The 8570-nt window shown below is 40.0% G+C and overlaps 1 non-coding gene across 1 annotated transcript in view; it reads right to left on the reverse strand.

The window, feature by feature from the left end:
- Positions 1-216, reverse strand: part of LOC122799050 — a 3837-nt gene extending 3621 nt beyond the window's left edge. Inside the window, exon 1 of the ribosomal RNA XR_006364423.1 lies at positions 1-216. This exon is cut by the window's left edge and continues 3621 nt beyond it. This is a non-coding gene — a ribosomal RNA (28S ribosomal RNA).
- Positions 217-8570: the final 8354 nt, after the last annotated feature.

The raw sequence follows: 8570 nt of genomic DNA on the forward strand, positions 1-8570 counted from the left end.
ATAGTTTGTAGTTGTTAAAAAGTATACTCAATGTAAAAGTAAAATTATTTGAATTTATATTGTACTAATTTATTATATATCACATATGATGGTACTAATTATCATCTTCTTTTTTTTTGTCTCTTACCCCATCTCTTATCTCTCTTTTTTATTTTTATATGTCAGGTCACAATGTTCTGATGTCATCAATTTTTGGTATCTCACAATATGAGGTAGGCCAACCAGTGTGGTTCAGCCTTCCCACACTTCAATGGCTACTGCACCGATGTTCAGCATGTCTGGCACCCAATCTGGCAGTACTGCCTGTGCAGCCCCAGCACTGCCTCTGCCTCCACATCAATTAGCATTACGCTGGAAGCTGTTACAGTGGTACCCTCCAGGAGTATTGGCAGAGGTGGTGATTTTGTCACCTGCCAGGAGATGCCAGACATGGTGCATGAGGTCAGGAAAACACCATTGGTGAATGACTTAGCCAGATGGAGGAGATGCTCACCAGACAGCTGAGCAAAGGAAAAACATCAAGCACTCTAACAACAAGCTGAAGAGGGAGACTGCAATGACAGTTCCTTAGTATGATTCTCACTGTCACCATGTTTAATGGCATGGGCATCCGATGTCCTCTCCCTATTCCCAATCATGGTGTCTCCCAACCTGTTGCATCCATCATCATCTGTGTCTCTTATATTGTTTGTCCTGTTTGTCTGCATCCGCTTCCTCACCCACCTTACTTACCTGACCCTGACAAACATACATCTCTTACCCAACATTCTTCTCTTACTGAATTAAAAACACAAAAATGGGCACCTGCCCCCCCCAAAAAATATCACCCCATACATAGCTCTCCACTTCACACATGTCTTTTCAATACACTTGATTCGGTCCAATTGGCTATGCAACACTACTGTGTTGTTTTCACCCATCTTTGTTGAGATGGCAGTTCAAATTCATTCAATATTCTATCCATGTTCATTTCACACTGCTGAAGAAGTGGATAGCTATGGTTCTTTCTTAATTCCATCCTGCACATTCCTATATTGCTTCCCCTATGTTCTTCCCCCTGCTTGCCCCCATTTCACTACTTTCCTATCTACACTATTTTCACACCTTTAAATAATCATGTCAAAAAATAGAATCACACACCACACACTTAAATAATAAATTCTTAATGAAACCTTTCACTTTTTGTCCTTTGCATTTGCATGGATTCTGACACTGTGCACCAGTGCCTAGCAATGGTGAATGGCTATTCATGCCCTAGGACATTTTGCAGTTACCTTCTTACAATGCTACTTAAATGCACTGCACTAAAGAAACACACAGTTAGTAGACAAAAGGCACTCATATTAAAAATTTCATACAAAATATTTATTTAGACTGATGAGTGCATAAATATGTAACTCTATATGTGTACTGTTGACATAAATCACTTGAGTATTGTTTGCTTTTATACAGTACTTTACTGTAGTCAGGAGTTTTTCTTCCACTCAGTACTGTCCAAAGTGCTGACTGCTGCACCTCTCCGCTTAGTGTGTTTGGTGAAGGAAAGCAAAACAATGGAACTCTTATAATGAAGAATGACCGCCACCATTACTGTTAGCCAACAGGGTGCTGGCGGAAACTGGGCTACTGTCAACCAAAGGAGAAGAAGAGAGGGAAGGCATGCCCAAAGGCAGGAAGGGAGGAGGAAGGTTAGGAGTGTGGTAGTGAGGGTAGGAACTTTGAATGTTGGCAGTATGACTGGTATAGGGAGAGAGTTAGCTGATATGATGGAGAGAAGGCAGGTTGATATATTCTGCATGCAAGAGACCAGATGGAAGGGGAGTAAGGCCAGGTGTATCGGAGATGAGTTTAAATTGTTCTATCATGGTGTGGATGAGAGGAGAAATGGAGTAGGGATTATCCTGAAGGAAAACTATGCCAAGAGTGTTTTGGAGGTGAAAAGAGTGTCAGATAGAGTGATGTTTATGAATCTGGAAATTGATGGTGTATTGATTAATGTTGTTAGTGCATATGCTCCACAAGTTATGTGTGTGATGGATGAGAAAGAAGAATATTGGAGTGAGTTGGATGAAGTGGTGATGAGTGTACCCAAGGGTGAGAGAGTAGTGATTGGAGCGGATTTCAATGGACATGTTGGTGAAGGGAACAGAAGGGATGAGGAAGTGATGGGTAGGGTAGTGGATTTTGCAAAAAGGATGGACATGGCTCTGGTGAATACATATTTTAAGGAGAGGGAGGAGAATAGGGTGATGTACAAAAGTGGAGGAAGATGCACACAACACAAGTGGATTATGTCTTATGCAGGATGGCCAGTCTGAAGGAGATTGGAGACTGTAAAGTGGTGACCGGGGAAAGTGTAGTTAGGCAGCACAGGATGGTGGTCTGTAGGATGACATTGGTGATCAAGAAGAGGAGGAGGAGTATGAGGGCAGTGCCAAGGATCAAATGGTGGAACTTGAAAAAGGATGATTGTGAGGTGGAGTTCAGGGAAGATTTAAGACAGGCAATGAGTGGCAGTGAAGAGTTTCCAAATAGCTGGGTAACTACAGAAGACCTGGTAAGAGAGACAGCTAGAAAGGTACTTAGTGTGACATCTGGACAGAGAAAGGAGGACAAGGAGACCTGCTGGTTGAATGAGGAAGTGCAGACTATACAGAGAAAGAGCTCGGTGAAGAAGAAGTGGAATTGTCAGAGAAATGAAGAAAGTAGACAGGAGTATATAAGGAGATGAGGCATATGGTGAAGAGAGATGTTGTGAAAGCTAAGAATAAGGTGTATGAAGAGTTGCATGAAAGGTTGGGCATGGAAGAGGGAGAAAAGGACCGGTACCAATTGGCTAAACAGAGGGACCAAGCTGGGAAAGATGTGCAGCAGGTAAGGGTGATAAAGGATAATGAGGGAAACATACTCACAAGCGAGAAGAGTGTGTTGAGCAGATGGAAGAGTACTTTGAGGGGTTAATGAATGAAGAGAAAAGAGAGAGAGAAGAATGGATGATGTGGGGATAGTGACTCAGAAAGTGCAACGGATTAGCAAGGAGGAAGTAAGGACAGCTATGAAGAGGATGAAGAATGGAAAGGCTTTTGGTCCAGATGACATACCTGTGGAAGCATGCAGGTGTTTAGGAGAGATGGCAGTGGAGTTTTTAACCAAATTGTTTAATAACATCTTGGAAAGTAAGAGGATGCTGGAGGAGTGAAGAACAAATCTTTTAGTGCAAATTTATAAGAATAAGGATGATGTGAAGAGCTGTAGTAACTACAGGGGGATAAAACTGATCAGCAAGAGAATGAAGTTATGGGAAAGAGTAGTGGACGCTAGGTTAAGAAGGGAGGTGATGATTATTGAGCAAGAGTATAGTTTCATGCTGGGAAAGAGCATTACAGATGCAATGTTTGCTCTGAGAGTGTTAATGGAGAAGTACAGAGAAGGTATGAAAGTACCTGATGGTATCATTTCCTATCATAGGAGTTATTAGAGAAGTGAGTCTAGCAGATATGTATGGACTGCAATGGTCTGCATTATGTAGTATTTGCAGATGAATGTGTTTTCACTCCAGCACTGTTTCACAGTGTGTGTGTTTTTTTTTCTTTTCTCCAAGGCTGTGCAACTATGGAGTTACTATATATAAATAAGAGGTTTGTGGGGGCAAAGCAACCCACACAGGAGTGCAGGGGAGCCTTGCACACCCTGCAAAGATACTTTTTGGTACATTTGTTCATTTGTTATGAAGAAAGTTTTCTATGAAATGAATTTTTAACCAAATTGCTGAAGAACACAAATGTCTAAAAATTTCAAATTAAGACACTCCCTACTGGTGTGAACCCAGAAATGGGTGCTAACATAGGTCCTACAGATGTATGAATCAAAGAAAGAGAGCTAACATGTCCTGCTGGAGGCACAAGACTGGGAATTGATATTGCGGTCTTCAACATCTTAGTCTTTCAATATTATGGTCTCAGGATTATGATTTTTGAGGTTGTGGGCCTCTAGATTGTGATAGTAAACCACTATTGCTAAGTGTCTGCAAACAGAAGTTTTCTTTAAAAGAAATCAAAAAAATTATAGGAAGCAACTGTAGTCTGTTACTCATTTGTGCCATTATATTTAGGCAGACAAATCCAGCTCTGCAGGAATTAGCAGCCAAAAATAAATAAGAAAAACATTCTAAAAGAAATGTTGTGCCTGCCATTTTTCCTAGTATTAGGTAGCATTGGTTGATTCTGGCTTTGTCAGAAACTTATTAAAAGTGAAACAGCCAAGACCTTGACTCATTCAGCAAAATAGATATATTTCTGTCCATATGATATATCTCTGAATAAAATAACATAAGTAAGCAGGATTTCTGCTGCAAATGTGCTGTTTTTATTTTTCATAGCTTCTATCATATCTGTACAGTTGCTTGTGTATGTGTGTTAGAGAGCTTTTTTCTGTATGAGTAATGTAGCTGTCTACACTGTTAATTAAATTCATTTTTGGGGAGGCTTAACAATGTAAATGAGTAATTCTCAAGGAAGTTTATCACACATTCCATCAATCAGTTTAGTTAATTAACAAATTCATTGTGTATGTTTACTTTAAAATTGTCTCACAGAGTCTTAGTGTTAAAGAATTTCAATATCTCAGCACACTGGGCATGTACCATTCTCAGCTGCAAAAATGTGTGTAAGATGCAACTCATTACCACTGTTATTTTAAGGAGAATTTTATTATATTGGAAGACTACAGCCACTGAGCCTAGATTTCTTTATTTTTGTAGATAAATTCAATGAAGGCAAATTTGGAAGCCTAAGTGGTATTTTAGGATGTAGTTAAATATAAAGGTTTTCCACAAGGTTTGCCACCTGTCACAATCCTTTCCATTCCTGTGAAGCTAAGCTTATCTATTACCCACATTACAACTTAGACCAGTGGATGAGGAATAGGAAATTTACACTGGGCCTAGCACCCATGTCCCTTATGGACAGAAGTAGCATATAAATGCCTAGCCCTCGCTGCCCTATTTGCATATAGGGCATCGTTATTCTTTCTGGAAAACTTGACTAGGCTTAGAATCCCCCCCCCCCCCGGTCATTAGCCTAGTAACAATATTAAATCTAGATATCTATGAAACCTAGTGGGACAGTCCTGATTTCAGCTCTGCCCTCCTGCCACCTCACAGAGACTCTCATCAGGACCTTAAATGTCCCAGCTTGAGCACTGACCTACTCTTACACAGACTGGTTTGTTAACTTTATTATTTTTTAATGTGCTGCTGTTTCAGATAACAGTCACACGCCAGCATGGTAGCTGTTGTATTTTTTCCCCTTTGCTCCCTTGCTTAGGAGGGGTGGATTGGGACAATGATTGGCTGAAGATTCATCCAATCATAGTATGCCATTTTCCTGAACTTGGGAGATGTGTAAAAGATAGTTGTCATGTAAGTGCAGTAAAAAAGTTACTGATCACATTGCTAGTTCTGTTCTCTCTCTGCATGAATAAAATAAATTAATGAAAGTCAAATTACTGCAAACATTTATGCTATATATTTCTTTGTTTCTAAGGTTATCAAATCGTTATAAAGGTGGCATATAAGCCTTTGTCCATATATAACTCTATGGGAGTAGCAAAAAGATCAGAATAGTTTTCATTGAAACTCTTACTAGGTGCCTTGAATGTGCTTTTTTTTCATTTGAAGCAGTACTGAAATACAAAGAGAAAGAATGCATACTTTAATGAAATGTATACCTAATAGCCTGTGGCAGTTCTAGGCTCCTTTTATTGCTGGGGTACAATAGGTAGAAAGCAGCTGGCTGGTGGGTCACATACGACATGTGAAAAAGAAAAAAGCATACCAATAAAATATAAAATGTGTAATACATTGTAACACTTCATTCATAAACCACTATTAAAATGAAAGACCATTTCCCCTAAAAAAAATTGTGAACGCTGTAATCTTATAAATTCTGGCAATGTTCACAATAGAGAAAAACTATTAATTTGTCATGCTCAAGGATTACGGCTTGGATGAAGTATTGGTATTTTACTATGTAACAAGTCAAGGGTGTAGCTATCACTATAACAGAGGTGCGAAAATGTCATATACAAAGACATTTGTGCCTCAATAGAAAAAACACAAATATCATTAACCCAATGTCAAGAACAGAAAGTTGGACTTATTGTGTTCAGTGCTGCAGTTTAAGGAAATTAGTTTTGTAAAACAAATACAGCACATTTTGACAACATTCAAGGTCAGAAACGCATCTTCCCACTGCAGACACTGGTGAATAACAAAGTAGTTTAAATAGCTGTTAAAATTTATTTGAAGTAGAAATGAGTGGTCAGTTAACAATTCCTGGATTGCAATGATAGTTTTGATACCAAAAGAAGAATGTGAGAGAGGGTCTGACAGCACTTAGTGTAAAAACTAGAAGCCTTAAAACATGCAGTTGAGTTAGCTTATTTTTTCTAAGCGTTGGCAACTACTGTTAAAGAAATAAGAGCTACAACACAAGATTGTTGTTCATAGGTTCATAGGGGCCCTAGGTTCACTTAGCTATCTTTGCCCAAGGGCATTTTCAAGTTTAGTTTTATATTCAAGATTTGGCCACCCCTTTACCCTACATGCTATCTGCCTCATACATCTATTGTGCTAGCTCAAGTGTGAATCTAGTCTCCAATGGGGTATTATTGCACTTCCATTCATTTTTCAAGCTTCCTCTTGAAACCTGGAAGAGAGGTGCTCTAGCCTCATTATATCCGGATAATCCCGGTCTACAGTCCTCCAAGCTCTGCCTGTCAATTCCAACCTCCAGCACCGCGTTATTTATGGTTCCGTCTGGGAGCTGGATCTCTTTCAGTCAAGTATCTATTGGATCTAGATTGAGACCCCTAAGCATTTTTCATGAAAACAATTGACAAGCTTCTTATCTTTCATCAGGCACAGGTCAATGAGCTGTCTAGAGCAAGGCCTTTATATGTCAGGCACAGGGTCCTTAGTCGGGAGCTTATATTTTTACTTGAGACTGTTGGTTTTCTTCTGTGAGCAGCATAAGGACATATTTGTGAGCCCTTTATCTTTTTTTGTGAACTTGAGGAGGGGCCTTAAATGGCACTTTCAGGGTGGGAGATATACTAACTACATCTGTACGTACTCTCAGATGTTGTCACCCAGTGTAGAGCTAGGTGACCCTGTGATCCTTGATCTCTATGTGAGCAACATGAGTGTCGTTTAACCAAAGGCTCCTAGATCTGGGTACTTCCTGCATGAGTCACAAAAGGCCTTTACAGTGGAATCTGGGTCCCTCCTGAGTTTTGGAAGTCTACTTTCCAGTTTTTTGCCAGATAACTTTTTAGGTAGCTAGTTTCCAGTTATCAGTCATGACTATGCATATCCATTTTGCAGTCTGTGCTTTTTGTTGTGGAGGCAGTTCTCGGTTTTCCATCTGTCTTCAAGAAACTCGTCTGTGTTCTGTGTGTCAGCTTAAACCTCCTAACTTTGTTGTACTCATCCAAAACCTGACTTTTGTCAGAACCTGTGAAGGACTGATTGCGGTTAAAGTTTGTGATGCCGTTTGTTTGTGGGATGGCTGACTGAGTGGACTTTACCACCATATTGTCATTTGCCAGTTTGTGCATTGCGGGTTGATGTATGGCCTTGATCGTCAGTTAGAAAGCAGTTTGGTGCCATCTTGAAGGCCAAATGTGTTTTTTGCTTGAGAGGTCGAGGTAGGCTGTTGGGTGAGCTTTCTTGTGTGTGGCAAAGTTTGCCAGGTCTCTAAGGCTATGGACATGTTTCCTCTTGAGGATCTGCAAAATGAAAGCCATTCCAGATTGTTTCTGGGGGTTTGTTTTGACCATGTCTTACTGAGTGAGTTCCATTTTCTGGCAAGTTATTCCTTTTTAGGCAGATAGTCCCACATTAGCCAATCATCCAATTTTATGGGTCTACAACATGATCATCTTATGACTTGTACTTTCAACCTTTGAGTTCATTCAGCACCAATAGCTGAGATGACCACAATGTGCATGGTGTTCCACCCTGTGGGTTTACCTCATTGGGTTCACCAAGGAAACCATGGGACAGGATCTTTCCCACGGATGCTGTGTGGGGAAGTTTGGCCTCGGGACCATCCTCTCAATCCAGGCTTGGAGATGAGATGTTGGATGGCAGTTTTGGGATGGGAGAAGTTTGCACTGAACCTGTCAGCCAGCACCTTTTTTCTCCTCCTGGTTGGGGGTAAGTAGGTTTCATTTTGTCATCTCTTAATTCTTCCTCTGGTGGTGAGTCTTCCTATCATTTCTAACATATTAAAGAAGGCCTTATGATTCTCTTTATAGTAACTTGGCGATTTTTCTCTCATTCCTTATGATTTGATTTTTTAGCTAAAGAAGTTTTTACTTATAATGATTTTGCTTGTCTTATTTTTCCTTATTTTGCTCCATCTTGTAGTAGCTTTAACCTTTTTTGTCTGTTTTGTTTTGTTTTCCTCCAGGATGATTTTGCTTGTTGTTGCCTTTGTAGGCTAGATTGTAGAGTTTTGCTGTTGAGATTTGATTTCCTGTGTTTGCTTGGGCTTGGTCAAACCAGT

The sequence above is a fragment of the Protopterus annectens genome, chromosome 3.part1 (assembly GCF_019279795.1).
Source record: "Protopterus annectens isolate FY-2018-M chromosome 3.part1, PAN1.0, whole genome shotgun sequence".
NCBI classification, from domain to species: domain Eukaryota; kingdom Metazoa; phylum Chordata; order Ceratodontiformes; family Protopteridae; genus Protopterus; species Protopterus annectens.